We start from the raw sequence: 14,797 nt of genomic DNA on the forward strand, positions 1-14,797 counted from the left end.
TGACCTAGCCTTCTTGCAGAAAGCGCATGATCTAAATGCTTTATCGGCAGCGCGATATCTTGATATTGTAGCCCTATCCGGCCTGATTTTTCCCTGGCTTTGCTTCTTCCCCTGTGCTGATGCCATTCTGCCAGATATGACATGTACTCTATGACTGCCTGTTCTCTGATAATTCTAGGGTTGATAGAACCACTCTGTGTCCTTTTGCTGCTGATTATTTCAGGGCACAGTTCTTCCTGCAGAGGCTTCTTTATGCAAATCAGGCCTATATAGATGGCATTCTACTGTCTTTCTCTTTTCATATGCAGATGAGTATTGCAGCTGACTGCTTGGATAACCCATCGTATGCAAATATATCTGCTGCACCCTGGGAATGCTTATAATTAGTACTTGTCCCGTACAGTTTGACATTTGAGGTGCTTCAGGAATAGGCACCCATCCGCTTCCCTTCAGTTGTTGTCCCCAGCTGAAAGTTCATTTGTGCTGCATCAGGAGAATCTCCCCCACTTGACAGGCGTGTGCTTGACCAGTCGCCCTCCAGAGTCCTAGTCCAACTCATACTTACCTGGCAGGGGATGATACCATGATCACAAAGGTGGTTCTCCAGGGTGAGGGTTCATCCATTGCACTCCGGATGTGCTGACCCTGCGATTTCCCCAAATGCGGGAAACTCGACTGCATAATTTGTGTAGTGGGGGACTGCGTCGCGCTCTCCCCTGATCATCTCTGGTAAAAGTCAGCTTTAGTTGTGTGACCTAGCCTTCTTGCAGAAAGCGCATGATCTAAATGCTTTATCGGCAGCGCGATATCTTGATATTGTAGCCCTATCCGGCCTGATTTTTCCCTGGCTTGCTTTCTTCCCCCTGTGCTGATGCCATTCTGCCAGATATGACATGTACTCTATGACTGCCTGTTCTCTGATAATTCTAGGGTTGATAGAACCACTCTGTGTCCTTTTGCTGCTGATTATTTCAGGGCACAGTTCCTTCCTGCAGAGCTTCTTTATGCAAATCAGGCCTATATAGATGGCATTCTACTGTCTTTCTCTTTTCATATGCAGATGAGTATTGCAGCTGACTGCTTGGATAACCCATCGTATGCAAATATATCTGCTGCACCCTGGGAATGCTTATAATTGTACTTGTCCGTACAGTTTGACATTTGAGGTGCTTCAGGAATAGGCACCCATCCGCTTCCCTTCAGTTGTTGTCCCCAGCTGAAAGTTCATTTGTGCTGCATCAGGAGAATCTCCCCCACTTGACAGGCGTGTGCTTGACCAGTCGCCCTCCAGAGTCCTAGTCCAATCATACTTACCTGGCAGGGGAGATACCATGATCACAAAGGTGGTTCTCCCAGGGTGAGTTCATCATTGCACTCCGGATGTGCTGACCCCTGCGATTTCCCCAAATGCGGGAAACTCGACTGCATAAATTTGTGGTAGTGGGGGACTGCGTTCGCGCTCTCCCCTGATCATCTCTGGTAAAAAGTCAGCTTTAGTTGTGTGACCTAGCCTTCTTGCAGAAAGCGCATGATCTAAATGCTTTATCGGCAGCGCGATATCTTGATATTGTAGCCCTATCCGGCCTGATTTTTTCCCTGGCTTGCTTTCTTCCCCCTGTGCTGATGCCATTCTGCCAGATATGACATGTACTCTATGACTGCTGTTCTCTGATAATTCTAGGGTTGATAGAACCACTCTGTGTCCTTTTGCTGCTGATTATTTCAGGGCACAGTTCTTCCTGCAGAGCTTCTTTATGCAAATCAGGCCTATATAGATGGCATTCTACTGTCTTTCTCTTTTCATATGCAGATGAGTATTGCAGCTGACTGCTTGGATAACCCATCGTATGCAAATATATCTGCTGCACCCTGGAATGCTTATAATTGTACTTGTCCGTACAGTTTGACATTTGAGGTGCTTCAGGAATAGGCACCCATCCGCTTCCCTTCAGTTGTTGTCCCCAGCTGAAAGTTCATTTGTGCTGCATCAGGAGAATCTCCCCCACTTGACAGGCGTGTGCTTGACCAGTCGCCCTCCAGAGTCCTAGTCCAACTCATACTTACCTGGCAGGGGAGATACCATGATCACAAAGGTGGTTCTCCCAGGGTGAGGTTCATCCATTGCACTCCGGATGTGCTGACCCCTGCGATTTCCCCAAATGCGGGAAACTCGGACTGCATAATTTGTGGTAGTGGGGGACTGCGTTCGCGCTCTCCCCTGATCATCTCTGGTTAAAAGTCAGCTTTAGTTGTGTGACCTAGCCTTCTTGCAGAAAGCGCATGATCCTAATTGCTTTATCGGCAGCGCGATATCTTGATAGTTGTAGCCCTATCCGGCCTGATTTTTTCCCTGGCTTGCTTTCTTCCCCCTGTGCTGAGCCCATTCTGCCAGATATGACATGTACTCTATGACTGCCTGTTCTCTGATAATTCTAGGGTTGATAGAACCACTCTGTGTCCTTTTGCTGCTGATTATTTCAGGGCACAGTTCTTCCTGCAGAGCTTCTTTATGCAAATCAGGCTATATAGATGGCATTCTACTGTCTTCTCTTTCATATGCAGATGAGTATTGCAGCTGACTGCTTGGATAACCCATCGTATGCAAATATATCTGCTGCACCCTGGGAATGCTTATAATTGTACTTGTCCGTACAGTTTGACATTTGAGGTGCTTCAGGAATAGGCACCCATCCGCTTCCCTTCAGTTGTTGTCCCCAGCTGAAAGTTCATTTGTGCTGCATCAGGAGAATCTCCCCCACTTGACAGGCGTGTGCTTGACCAGTCGCCCTCCAGAGTCCTAGTCCAACTCATACTTACCTGGCAGGGGAGATACCATGATCACAAAGGTGGTTCTCCCAGGGTGAGGTTCATCCATTGCACTCCGGATGTGCTGACCCCTGCGATTTCCCCAAATGCGGGAAACTCGACTGCATAATTTGTGGTAGTGGGGGACTGCGTTCGCGCTCTCCCCCTGATCATCTCTGGTAAAAAGTCAGCTTTAGTTGTGTGACCTAGCCTTCTTGCAGAAAGCGCATGATCTAAATGCTTTATCGGCAGCGCGATATCTTGATATTGTAGCCCTATCCGGCCTGATTTTTTCCCTGGCTTGCTTTCTTCCCCCTGTGCTGATGCCATTCTGCCAGATATGACATGTACTCTATGGACTGCCTGTTCTCTGATATTTCTAGGGTTGATAGACCACTCTGTGTCCTTTTGCTGCTGATTATTTCAGGGCACAGTTCTTCCTGCAGAGCTTCTTTATGCAAATCAGGCCTATATAGATGCATTCTACTGTCATTTCTCTTTCATATGCAGATGAGTATTGCAGCTGACTGCTTGGATAACCCATCGTATGCAAATATATCTGCATGCACCCTGGAATGCTTATAATTGTACTTGTCCGTACAGTTTGACATTTGAGGTGCTTCAGGAATAGGCACCCATCCGCTTCCCTTCAGTTGTTGTCCCCAGCTGAAAGTTCATTTGTTGCTGCATCAGGAGAATCTCCCCCACTTGACAGGCGTGTGCTTGACCAGTCGCCCTCCAGAGTCCTAGTCCAACTCATACTTACTTGGCAGGGGAGATACCATGATCACAAAGGTGGTTCTCCCAGGATGAGTTCATCCATTGCACTCCGGATGTGCTGACCCCTGCGATTTCCCAAATGCGGGAAACTCGACTGCATAATTTGTGGTAGTGGGGGACTGCGTTCGCGCTCTCCCCTGATCATCTCTGGTAAAAGTCAGCTTAGTTGTGTGACCTAGCCTTCTTGCAGAAAGCGCATGATCTAAATGCTTTATCGGCAGCGCGATATCTTGATATTGTAGCCCTATCCGGCCTGATTTTTTCCCTGGCTTGCTTTCTTCCCCCTGTGCTGATGCCATTCTGCCAGATATGACATTGTACTCTATGACTGCCTGTTCTCTGATAATTCTAGGGTTGATAGAACCACTCTGTGTCCTTTTGCTGCTGATTATTTCAGGGCACAGTTCTTCCTGCAGAGCTTCTTTATGCAAATCAGGCCTATATAGATGGCATTCTACTGTCTTTCTCTTTTCATATGCAGATGAGTATTGCAGCTGACTGCTTGGATAACCCATCGTATGCAAATATATCTGCTGCACCCTGGGAATGCTTATAATTGTACTTGTCCGTACAGTTTGACATTTGAGGTGCTTCAGGAATAGGCACCCATCCGCTTCCCTTCAGTTGTTGTCCCCAGCTGAAAGTTCATTTGTGCTGCATCAGGAGAATCTCCCCCACTTGGACAGGCGTGTGCTTGACCAGTCGCCCTCCAGAGTCCTAGTCCAACTCATACTTACCTGGCAGGGAGATACCATGATCACAAAGGTGGTTCTCCCAGGGTGAGGTTCATCCATTGCACTCCGGATGTGCTGACCCCTGCGATTTCCCCAAATGCGGGAAACTTGACTGCATAATTTGTGGTAGTGGGGGACTGCGTTCGCGCTCTCCCCTGATCATCTCTGTAAAAGTCAGCTTTAGTTGTGTGACCTAGCCTTCTTGCAGAAAGCGCATGATCTAAATGCTTTATCGGCAGCGCGATATCTTGATATTGTAGCCCTATCCGGCCTGATTTTTTCCTGGCTTGCTTTCTTCCCCCTGTGCTGATGCCATTCTGCCAGATATGACATGTACTCTATGACTGCCTGTTCTCTGATAATTCTAGGGTTGATAGAACCACTCTGTGTCCTTTTGCTGCTGATTATTTCAGGGCACAGTTCTTCCTGCAGAGCTTCTTTATGCAAATCAGGCCTATATAGATGGCATTCTACTGTCTTTCTCTTTTCATATGCAGATGAGTATTGCAGCTGACTGCTTGGATAACCCATCGTATGCAAATATATCTGCTGCACCCTGGGAATGCTTATAATTGTACTTGTCCGTACAGTTTGACATTTGAGGTGCTTCAGGAATAGGCACCCATCCGCTTCCCTTCAGTTGTTGTCCCAGCTGAAAGTTCATTTGTGCTGCATCAGGAGAATCTCCCCCACTTGACAGGCGGTGTGCTTGACCAGTCGCCTCCAGAGTCCTAGTCCAACTCATACTTACCTGGCAGGGGAGATACCATGATCACAAGGTGGTTCTCCCAGGGTGAGGTTCATCCATTGCACTCCGGATGTGCTGACCCCTGCGATTTCCCCAAATGCTGGGAAACTCGACTGCATTAATTTGTGGTTAGTGGGGACTGCGTTCGCGCTCTCCCCTGATCATCTCTGGTAAAAGTCAGCTTTAGTTGTGTGACCTAGCCTTCTTGCAGAAAGCGCATGATCTAAATGCTTTATCGGCAGCGCGATATCTTGATATTGTAGCCCTATCCGGCCTGATTTTTTCCCTGGCTTGCTTTCTTCCCCCTGTGCTGATGCCATTCTGCCAGATATGACATGTACTCTATGACTGCCTGTTCTCTGATAATTCTAGGGTTGATAGAACCACTCTGTGTCCTTTTGCTGCTGATTATTTCAGGGCACAGTTCTTCCTGCAGAGCTTCTTTATGCAAATCAGGCCTATATAGATGGCATTCTACTGTCTCTTCTCTTTTCATATGCAGATGAGTATTGCAGCTGACTGCTTGGATAACCCATCGTATGCAAATATATCTGCTGCACCCTGGAATGCTTATAATTGTACTTGTCCGTACAGTTTGACATTTGAGGTGCTTCAGGATAGGCACCCATCCGCTTCCCTTCAGTTGTTGTCCCCAGCTGAAAGTTCATTTGTGCTGCATCAGGAGAATCTCCCCCACTTGACAGGCGTGTGCTTGACCAGTCGCCCTCCAGAGTCCTAGTCCAACTCATACTTACCTGGCAGGGAGATACCATGATCACAAAGGTGGTTCTCCCAGGGTGAGGTTCATCCATTGCACTCGGATGTGCTGACCCCTGCGATTTCCCCAAATGCGGGAAACTCGACTGCATAATTTGTGGTAGTGGGGACTGCGTTCGCGCTCTCCCCTGATCATCTCTGGTAAAAGTCAGCTTTAGTTGTGTGACCTAGCCTTCTTGCAGAAAGCGCATGATCTAAATGCTTTATCGGCAGCGCGATATTCTTGATATTGTAGCCCTATCCGGCCTGATTTTTTCCCTGGCTTGCTTTCTTCCCCCTGTGCTGATGCCATTCTGCCAGATATGACATGTACTCTATGACTGCCTGTTCTCTGATAATTCTAGGGTTGATAGAACCACTCTGTGTCCTTTTGCTGCTGATTATTTCAGGGCACAGTTCTTCCTGCAGAGCTTCTTTATGCAAATCAGGCTATATAGATGGCATTCTACTGTCTTTCTCTTTTCATATGCAGATGAGTATTGCAGCTGACTGCTTGGATAACCCATCGTATGCAAATATATCTGCTGCACCCTGGGAATGCTTATAATTGTACTTGTCCGTACAGTTTGACATTTGAGGTGCTTCAGGAATAGGCACCCATCCGCTTCCCTTCAGTTGTTGTCCCCAGCTGAAAGTTCATTTGTGCTGCATCAGGAGAATCTCCCCCACTTGACAGGCGTGTGCTTGACCAGTCGCCTCCAGAGTCCTAGTCCAACTCATACTTACCTGGCAGGGGAGATACCATGATCACAAAGGTGGTTCTCCCAGGGTGAGGTTCATCCATTGCACTCCGGATGTGCTGACCCCTGCGATTTCCCAAATGCGGGAAACTCGACTGCATAATTTGTGGTAGTGGGGGACTGCGTTCGCGCTCTCCCCTGATCATCTCTGGTAAAAGTCAGGCTTTAGTTGTGTGACCTAGCCTTCTTGCAGAAAGCGCATGATCTAAATGCTTTATCGGCAGCGCGATATCTTGATATTGTAGCCCTATCCGGCCTGATTTTTTCCCTGGCCTTGCTTTCTTCCCCCTGTGCTGATGCCATTCTGCCAGATATGACATGTACTCTATGACTGCCTGTTCTCTGATAATTCTAGGTTGATAGAACCACTCTGTGTCCTTTTGCTGCTGATTATTTCAGGGCACAGTTCTTCTGCAGAGCTTCTTTATGCAAATCAGGCCTATATAGATGGCATTCTACTGTCTTCTCTTTTCATATGCAGATGAGTATTGCAGCTGACTGCTTGGATAACCCATCGTATGCAAATATATCTGCTGCACCCTGGGAATGCTTATAATTGTACTTGTCCGTACAGTTTGACATTTGAGGTGCTTCAGGAATAGGCACCCATCCGCTTCCCTTCAGTTGTTGTCCCCAGCTGAAAGTTCATTTGTGCTGCATCAGGAGAATCTCCCCCACTTGACAGGCGTGTGCTTGACCAGTTGCCCTCCAGAGTCCTAGTCCAACTCATACTTACCTGGCAGGGGAGATACCATGATCACAAAGGTGGTTCTCCCAGGGTGAGGTTCATCCATTGCACTCCGGATGTGCTGACCCCTGCGATTTCCCCAAATGCGGGAAACTCGACTGCATAATTTGTGGTAGTGGGGGACTGCGTTCGCGCTCTCCCCTGATCATCTCCGGTAAAAGTCAGCTTTAGTTGTGTGACCTAGCCTTCTTGCAGAAAGCGCATGATCTAAATGCTTTATCGGCAGCGCGATATCTTGATATTGGTAGCCCTATCCGGCCTGATTTTTTCCCTGCTTGCTTTCTTCCCCCTGTGCTGATGCCATTCTGCCAGATATGACATGTACTCTATGACTGCCTGTTCTCTGATAATTCTAGGGTTGATAGAACCACTCTGTGTCCTTTTGCTGCTGATTATTTCAGGGCACAGTTCTTCCTGCAGAGCTTCTTTATGCAAATCAGGCCTATATAGATGGCATTCTACTGTCTTTCTCTTTTCATATGCAGATGAGTATTGCAGCTGACTGCTTGGATAACCCATCGTATGCAAATATATCTGCTGCACCCTGGGAATGCTTATAATTGTACTTGTCCGTACAGTTTGACATTTGAGGTGCTTCAGGAATAGGCACCCATCCGCTTCCCTTCAGTTGTTGTCCCCAGGCTGAAAGTTAATTTGTGCTGCATCAGGAGAATCTCCCCCACTTGACAGGCGGTGTGCTTGACCAGTCGCCCTCCAGAGTCCTAGGTCCACCTCATACTTACCTGGCAGGGGAGATACCATGATCACAAAGGTGGTTCTCCCAGGGTGAGGTTCATCCATTGCACTCCGGATGTGCTGACCCCTGCGATTTCCCCAAATGCGGGAAACTCGACTGCATAATTTGTGGTAGTGGGGGACTGCGTTCGCGCTCTCCCCTGATCATCTCCGGTAAAAGTCAGCTTTAGTTGTGTGACCTAGCCTTCTTGCAGAAAGCGCATGATCTAAATGCTTTATCGGCAGCGCGATATCTTGATATTGTAGCCCTATCCGGCCTGATTTTTTCCCTGGCTTGCTTTCTTCACCCTGTGCTGATGCCATTCTGCAGATATGACATGTACTCTATGACTGCCTGTTCTCTGATAATTCTAGGGTTGATAGAACCACTCTGTGTCCTTTTGCTGCTGATTATTTCAGGGCACAGTTCTTCCTGCAGAGCTTCTTTATGCAAATCAGGCCTATATAGATGGCATTCTACTGTCTTTCTCTTTTCATATGCAGATGAGTATTGCAGCTGACTGCTTGGATAACCATCGTATGCAAATATATCTGCTGCACCCTGGGAATGCTTATAATTGTACTTGTCCGTACAGTTTGACATTTGAGGATGCTTCAGGAATAGGCACCCATCCGCTTCCCTTCAGTTGTTGTCCCCAGCTGAAAGTTCATTTGTGCTGCATCAGGAGAATCTCCCCCACTTGACAGGCGTGTGCTTGACCAGTCGCCCTCCCAGAGTCCTAGTCCAACTCATACTTACCTGGCAGGGGAGATACCATGATCACAAAGGTGGTTCTCCCAGGGTGAGGTTCATCCATTGCACTCCGGATGTGCTGACCCTGCGATTTCCCCAAATGCGGGAAACTCGACTGCATAATTGTGGTAGTGGGGGACTGCGTTCGCGCTCTCCCTGATCATCTCCGTAAAAGTCAGCTTTAGTTGTGTGACCTAGCCTTCTTGCAGAAAGCGCAATGATCTAAATGCTTTATCGGCAGCGCGATATCTGATATTGTAGCCCTATCCGGCCTGATTTTTTCCCTGGCTTGCTTTCTTCCCCTGTGCTTGATGCCATTCTGCCAGATATGACATGTACTCTATGACTGCCTGTTCTCTGATAATTCTAGGGTTGATAGAACCACTCTGTGTCCTTTTGCTGCTGATTATTTCAGGGCACAGTTCTTCCTGCAGAGCTTCTTTATGCAAATCAGGGCCTATATAGATGGCATTCTACTGTCTTTCTCTTTCATATGCAGATGAGTATTGCAGCTGACTGCTTGGATAACCCATCGTATGCAAATATATCTGCTGCACCCTGGAATGCTTATAATTGTACTTGTCCGTACAGTTTGACATTTGAGGTGCTTCAGGAATAGGCACCCATCCGCTTCCCTTCAGTTGTTGTCCCCAGCTGAAAGTTCATTTGTGCTGCATCAGGAGAATCTCCCCCACTTGACAGGCGTGTGCTTGACCAGTCGCCCTCCAGAGTCCCTAGTCCAACTCATACTTAACTGGCAGGGAGATACCATGATCACAAAGGTGGTTCTCCCAGGGTGAGGTTCAATCCATTGCACTCCGGATGTGCTGACCCCTGCGATTTCCCCAAATGCGGGAAACTCGACTGCATAATTTGTGGTAGTGGGGGACTGCGTTCGCGCTCTCCCCTGATCATCTCTGGTAAAAGTCAGCTTTAGTTGTGTGACCTAGCCTTCTTGCAGAAAGCGCATGATCTAAATGCTTTATCGGCAGCGCGATATCTTGATATTGTAGCCCTATCCGGCCTGATTTTTTCCCTGGCTTGCTTTCTTCCCCCTGTGCTGATGCCATTCTGCCAGATATGACATGTACTCTATGACTGCCTGTTCTCTGATAATTCTAGGGTTGATAGAACCACTCTGTGTCCTTTTGCTGCTGATTATTTCAGGGCACAGTTCTTCCTGCAGAGCTTCTTTATGCAAATCAGGCCTATATAGATGGCATTCTACTGTCCTTTCTCTTTTCATATGCAGATGAGTATTGCAGCTGACTGCTTGGATAACCCATCGTATGCAAATATATCTGCTGCACCCTGGGAATGCTTATAATTGTACTTGTCCGTACAGTTTGACATTTGAGGTGCTTCAGGAATAGGCACCCATCCGCTTCCCTTCAGTTGTTGTCCCCAGCTGAAAGTTCATTTGTGCATGCATCAGGAGAATCTCCCCCACTTGACAGGCGTGTGCTTGACCAGTCGCCCTCCAGAGTCCTAGTCCAACTCATACTTACCTGGCAGGGAGATACCATGATCACAAAGGTGGTTCTCCAGGGTGAGGTTCATCCATTGCACTCCGGATGTGCTGACCCCTGCGATTTCCCCAAATGCGGAAACTCGACTGCATAATTTGTGGTAGTGGGGGACTGCGTCGCGGCTCTCCCCTGATCATCTCTGGTAAAAGTCAGCTTTAGTTGTGTGACCTAGCCTTCTTGCAGAAGCGCAATGATCTAAATGCTTTATCGGCAGCGCGATATCTTGATATTGTAGCCCTATCCGGCCTGATTTTTTCCCTGGCTTGCTTTCTTCCCCCTGTGCTGATGCCATTCTGCCAGATATGACATGTACTCTATGACTGCCTGTTCTCTGATAATTCTAGGGTTGATAGAACCACTCTGTGTCCTTTTGCTGCTGATTATTTCAGGGCACAGTTCTTCCTGCAGAGCTTCTTTATGCAAATCAGGCCTATATAGATGGCATTCTACTGTCTTTCTCTTTTCATATGCAGATGAGTATTGCAGCTGACTGCTTGGATAACCCATCGTATGCAAATATATCTGCTGCACCCTGGGAATGCTTATAATTGTACTTGTCCGTACAGTTTGACATTTGAGGTGCTTCAGGAATAGGCACCCATCCGCTTCCCTTCAGTTGTTGTCCCCAGCTGAAAGTTCATTTGTGCTGCATCAGGAGAATCTCCCCCACTTGACAGGCGTGTGCTTGACCAGTCGCCCTCCAGAGTCCTAGTCCAACTCATACTTACCTGGCAGGGGAGATACCATGATCACAAAGGTGGTTCTCCCAGGGTGAGGTTCATCCATTGCACTCCGGATGTGCTGACCCCTGCGATTTCCCCAAATGCGGGAAACTCGACTGCATAATTTGTGGTAGTGGGGGACTGCGTTCGCGCTCTCCCCTGATCATCTCTGGTAAAAGTCAGCTTTAGTTGTGTGACCTAGCCTTCTTGCAGAAAGCGCATGATCTAAATGCTTTATCGGCAGCGCGATATCTTGATATTGTAGCCCTATCCGGCCTGATTTTTTCCCTGGCTTGCTTTCTTCCCCCTGTGCTGATGCCATTCTGCCAGATATGACATGTACTCTATGACTGCCTGTTCTCTGATAATTCTAGGGTTGATAGAACCACTCTGTGTCCTTTTGCTGCTGATTATTTCAGGGCACAGTTCTTCCTGCAGAGCTTCTTTATGCAAATCAGGCCTATATAGATGGCATTCTACTGTCTTTCTCTTTTCATATGCAGATGAGTATTGCAGCTGACTGCTTGGATAACCCATCGTATGCAAATATATCTGCTGCACCCTGGGAATGCTTATAATTGTACTTGTCCGTACAGTTTGACATTTGAGGTGCTTCAGGAATAGGCACCCATCCGCTTCCCTTCAGTTGTTGTCCCCAGCTGAAAGTTCATTTGTGCTGCATCAGGAGAATCTCCCCCACTTGACAGGCGTGTGCTTGACCAGTTGCCCTCCAGAGTCCTAGTCCAACTCATACTTACCTGGCAGGGGAGATACCATGATCACAAAGGTGGTTCTCCCAGGGTGAGGTTCATCCATTGCACTCCGGATGTGCTGACCCCTGCGATTTCCCCAAATGCGGGAAACTCGACTGCATAATTTGTGGTAGTGGGGGACTGCGTTCGCGCTCTCCCCTGATCATCTCTGGTAAAAGTCAGCTTTAGTTGTGTGACCTAGCCTTCTTGCAGAAAGCGCATGATCTAAATGCTTTATCGGCAGCGCGATATCTTGATATTGTAGCCCTATCCGGCCTGATTTTTTCCCTGGCTTGCTTTCTTCCCCCTGTGCTGATGCCATTCTGCCAGATATGACATGTACTCTATGACTGCCTGTTCTCTGATAATTCTAGGGTTGATAGAACCACTCTGTGTCCTTTTGCTGCTGATTATTTCAGGGCACAGTTCTTCCTGCAGAGCTTCTTTATGCAAATCAGGCCTATATAGATGGCATTCTACTGTCTTTCTCTTTTCATATGCAGATGAGTATTGCAGCTGACTGCTTGGATAACCCATCGTATGCAAATATATCTGCTGCACCCTGGGAATGCTTATAATTGTACTTGTCCGTACAGTTTGACATTTGAGGTGCTTCAGGAATAGGCACCCATCCGCTTCCCTTCAGTTGTTGTCCCCAGCTGAAAGTTCATTTGTGCTGCATCAGGAGAATCTCCCCCACTTGACAGGCGTGTGCTTGACCAGTCGCCCTCCAGAGTCCTAGTCCAACTCATACTTACCTGGCAGGGAAGATACCATGATCACAAAGGTGGTTCTCCCAGGGTGAGGTTCATCCATTGCACTCCGGATGTGCTGACCCCTGCGATTTCCCCAAATGCGGGAAACTCGACTGCATAATTTGTGGTAGTGGGGGACTGCGTTCGCGCTCTCCCCTGATCATCTCTGGTAAAAGTCAGCTTTAGTTGTGTGACCTAGCCTTCTTGCAGAAAGCGCATGATCTAAATGCTTTATCGGCAGCGCGATATCTTGATATTGTAGCCCTATCCGGCCTGATTTTTTCCCTGGCTTGCTTTCTTCCCCCTGTGCTGATGCCATTCTGCCAGATATGACATGTACTCTATGACTGCCTGTTCTCTGATAATTCTAGGGTTGATAGAACCACTCTGTGTCCTTTTGCTGCTGATTATTTCAGGGCACAGTTCTTCCTGCAGAGCTTCTTTATGCAAATCAGGCCTATATAGATGGCATTCTACTGTCTTTCTCTTTTCATACGCAGATGAGTATTGCAGCTGACTGCTTGGATAACCCATCGTATGCAAATATATCTGCTGCACCCTGGGAATGCTTATAATTGTACTTGTCCGTACAGTTTGACATTTGAGGTGCTTCAGGAATAGGCACCCATCCGCTTCCCTTCAGTTGTTGTCCCCAGCTGAAAGTTCATTTGTGCTGCATCAGGAGAATCTCCCCCACTTGACAGGCGTGTGCTTGACCAGTTGCCCTCCAGAGTCCTAGTCCAACTCATACTTACCTGGCAGGGGAGATACCATGATCACAAAGGTGGTTCTCCCAGGGTGAGGTTCATCCATTGCACTCCGGATGTGCTGACCCCTGCGATTTCCCCAAATGCGGGAAACTCGACTGCATAATTTGTGGTAGTGGGGGACTGCGTTCGCGCTCTCCCCTGATCATCTCTGGTAAAAGTCAGCTTTAGTTGTGTGACCTAGCCTTCTTGCAGAAAGCGCATGATCTAAATGCTTTATCGGCAGCGCGATATCTTGATATTGTAGCCCTATCCGGCCTGATTTTTTCCCTGGCTTGCTTTCTTCCCCCTGTGCTGATGCCATTCTGCCAGATATGACATGTACTCTATGACTGCCTGTTCTCTGATAATTCTAGGGTTGATAGAACCACTCTGTGTCCTTTTGCTGCTGATTATTTCAGGGCACAGTTCTTCCTGCAGAGCTTCTTTATGCAAATCAGGCCTATATAGATGGCATTCTACTGTCTTTCTCTTTTCATATGCAGATGAGTATTGCAGCTGACTGCTTGGATAACCCATCGTATGCAAATATATCTGCTGCACCCTGGGAATGCTTATAATTGTACTTGTCCGTACAGTTTGACATTTGAGGTGCTTCAGGAATAGGCACCCATCCGCTTCCCTTCAGTTGTTGTCCCCAGCTGAAAGTTCATTTGTGCTGCATCAGGAGAATCTCCCCCACTTGACAGGCGTGTGCTTGACCAGTCGCCCTCCAGAGTCCTAGTCCAACTCATACTTACCTGGCAGGGGAGATACCATGATCACAAAGGTGGTTCTCCCAGGGTGAGGTTCATCCATTGCACTCCGGATGTGCTGACCCCTGCGATTTCCCCAAATGCGGGAAACTCGACTGCATAATTTGTGGTAGTGGGGGACTGCGTTCGCGCTCTCCCCTGATCATCTCTGGTAAAAGTCAGCTTTAGTTGTGTGACCTAGCCTTCTTGCAGAAAGCGCATGATCTAAATGCTTTATCGGCAGCGCGATATCTTGATATTGTAGCCCTATCCGGCCTGATTTTTTCCCTGGCTTGCTTTCTTCCCCCTGTGCTGATGCCATTCTGCCAGATATGACATGTACTCTATGACTGCCTGTTCTCTGATAATTCTAGGGTTGATAGAACCACTCTGTGTCCTTTTGCTGCTGATTATTTCAGGGCACAGTTCTTCCTGCAGAGCTTCTTTATGCAAATCAGGCCTATATAGATGGCATTCTACTGTCTTTCTCTTTTCATATGCAGATGAGTATTGCAGCTGACTGCTTGGATAACCCATCGTATGCAAATATATCTGCTGCACCCTGGGAATGCTTATAATTGTACTTGTCCGTACAGTTTGAAATTTGAGGTGCTTCAGGAATAGGCACCCATCCGCTTCCCTTCAGTTGTTGTCCCCAGCTGAAAGTTCATTTGTGCTGCATCAGGAGAATCTCCCCCACTTGACAGGCGTGTGCTT

At 47.7% G+C, this 14,797-nt stretch overlaps 19 non-coding genes across 19 annotated transcripts; all 19 read left to right on the forward strand.

Moving 5' to 3' along the window:
* The first annotated feature begins 557 nt into the window (after nucleotides 1-557).
* LOC142127888 (U1 spliceosomal RNA) lies at nucleotides 558-719 on the forward strand. The gene has a single exon (XR_012685419.1). It is a non-coding gene; the product is annotated as a U1 spliceosomal RNA (small nuclear RNA).
* A 587-nt stretch (nucleotides 720-1,306) lies between these two features.
* LOC142127943 (U1 spliceosomal RNA) lies at nucleotides 1,307-1,469 on the forward strand. The gene has a single exon (XR_012685468.1). It is a non-coding gene; the product is annotated as a U1 spliceosomal RNA (small nuclear RNA).
* A 587-nt stretch (nucleotides 1,470-2,056) lies between these two features.
* LOC142127923 (U1 spliceosomal RNA) lies at nucleotides 2,057-2,221 on the forward strand. Its single transcript, XR_012685450.1, has one exon. It is a non-coding gene; the product is annotated as a U1 spliceosomal RNA (small nuclear RNA).
* A 588-nt stretch (nucleotides 2,222-2,809) lies between these two features.
* LOC142127937 (U1 spliceosomal RNA) lies at nucleotides 2,810-2,973 on the forward strand. Its single transcript, XR_012685463.1, has one exon. It is a non-coding gene; the product is annotated as a U1 spliceosomal RNA (small nuclear RNA).
* Nucleotides 2,974-3,563: 590 nt separating this feature from the next.
* On the forward strand, nucleotides 3,564-3,725 carry LOC142127938 (U1 spliceosomal RNA). Its single transcript, XR_012685464.1, has one exon. It is a non-coding gene; the product is annotated as a U1 spliceosomal RNA (small nuclear RNA).
* A 589-nt stretch (nucleotides 3,726-4,314) lies between these two features.
* On the forward strand, nucleotides 4,315-4,477 carry LOC142127935 (U1 spliceosomal RNA). The gene has a single exon (XR_012685461.1). It is a non-coding gene; the product is annotated as a U1 spliceosomal RNA (small nuclear RNA).
* A 585-nt stretch (nucleotides 4,478-5,062) lies between these two features.
* On the forward strand, nucleotides 5,063-5,227 carry LOC142127886 (U1 spliceosomal RNA). Its single transcript, XR_012685417.1, has one exon. It is a non-coding gene; the product is annotated as a U1 spliceosomal RNA (small nuclear RNA).
* Nucleotides 5,228-5,814: 587 nt separating this feature from the next.
* LOC142127940 (U1 spliceosomal RNA) lies at nucleotides 5,815-5,975 on the forward strand. Its single transcript, XR_012685466.1, has one exon. It is a non-coding gene; the product is annotated as a U1 spliceosomal RNA (small nuclear RNA).
* A 587-nt stretch (nucleotides 5,976-6,562) lies between these two features.
* Nucleotides 6,563-6,725, forward strand: LOC142127921 (U1 spliceosomal RNA). Its single transcript, XR_012685448.1, has one exon. It is a non-coding gene; the product is annotated as a U1 spliceosomal RNA (small nuclear RNA).
* A 587-nt stretch (nucleotides 6,726-7,312) lies between these two features.
* LOC142127889 (U1 spliceosomal RNA) lies at nucleotides 7,313-7,476 on the forward strand. Its single transcript, XR_012685420.1, has one exon. It is a non-coding gene; the product is annotated as a U1 spliceosomal RNA (small nuclear RNA).
* Nucleotides 7,477-8,067: 591 nt separating this feature from the next.
* LOC142127890 (U1 spliceosomal RNA) lies at nucleotides 8,068-8,231 on the forward strand. The gene has a single exon (XR_012685421.1). It is a non-coding gene; the product is annotated as a U1 spliceosomal RNA (small nuclear RNA).
* A 588-nt stretch (nucleotides 8,232-8,819) lies between these two features.
* On the forward strand, nucleotides 8,820-8,981 carry LOC142127939 (U1 spliceosomal RNA). The gene has a single exon (XR_012685465.1). It is a non-coding gene; the product is annotated as a U1 spliceosomal RNA (small nuclear RNA).
* Nucleotides 8,982-9,567: 586 nt separating this feature from the next.
* Nucleotides 9,568-9,731, forward strand: LOC142127942 (U1 spliceosomal RNA). The gene has a single exon (XR_012685467.1). It is a non-coding gene; the product is annotated as a U1 spliceosomal RNA (small nuclear RNA).
* A 590-nt stretch (nucleotides 9,732-10,321) lies between these two features.
* Nucleotides 10,322-10,482, forward strand: LOC142127887 (U1 spliceosomal RNA). The gene has a single exon (XR_012685418.1). It is a non-coding gene; the product is annotated as a U1 spliceosomal RNA (small nuclear RNA).
* A 588-nt stretch (nucleotides 10,483-11,070) lies between these two features.
* Nucleotides 11,071-11,234, forward strand: LOC142127892 (U1 spliceosomal RNA). Its single transcript, XR_012685422.1, has one exon. It is a non-coding gene; the product is annotated as a U1 spliceosomal RNA (small nuclear RNA).
* A 588-nt stretch (nucleotides 11,235-11,822) lies between these two features.
* Nucleotides 11,823-11,986, forward strand: LOC142127893 (U1 spliceosomal RNA). Its single transcript, XR_012685423.1, has one exon. It is a non-coding gene; the product is annotated as a U1 spliceosomal RNA (small nuclear RNA).
* Nucleotides 11,987-12,574: 588 nt separating this feature from the next.
* LOC142127926 (U1 spliceosomal RNA) lies at nucleotides 12,575-12,738 on the forward strand. The gene has a single exon (XR_012685453.1). It is a non-coding gene; the product is annotated as a U1 spliceosomal RNA (small nuclear RNA).
* Nucleotides 12,739-13,326: 588 nt separating this feature from the next.
* Nucleotides 13,327-13,490, forward strand: LOC142127894 (U1 spliceosomal RNA). Its single transcript, XR_012685424.1, has one exon. It is a non-coding gene; the product is annotated as a U1 spliceosomal RNA (small nuclear RNA).
* A 588-nt stretch (nucleotides 13,491-14,078) lies between these two features.
* Nucleotides 14,079-14,242, forward strand: LOC142127895 (U1 spliceosomal RNA). Its single transcript, XR_012685425.1, has one exon. It is a non-coding gene; the product is annotated as a U1 spliceosomal RNA (small nuclear RNA).
* The last annotated feature ends 555 nt before the right edge of the window (nucleotides 14,243-14,797 follow it).

This window comes from Mixophyes fleayi, unplaced genomic scaffold, assembly GCF_038048845.1.
Source record: "Mixophyes fleayi isolate aMixFle1 unplaced genomic scaffold, aMixFle1.hap1 Scaffold_2950, whole genome shotgun sequence".
Lineage (NCBI taxonomy): Eukaryota > Metazoa > Chordata > Amphibia > Anura > Limnodynastidae > Mixophyes > Mixophyes fleayi.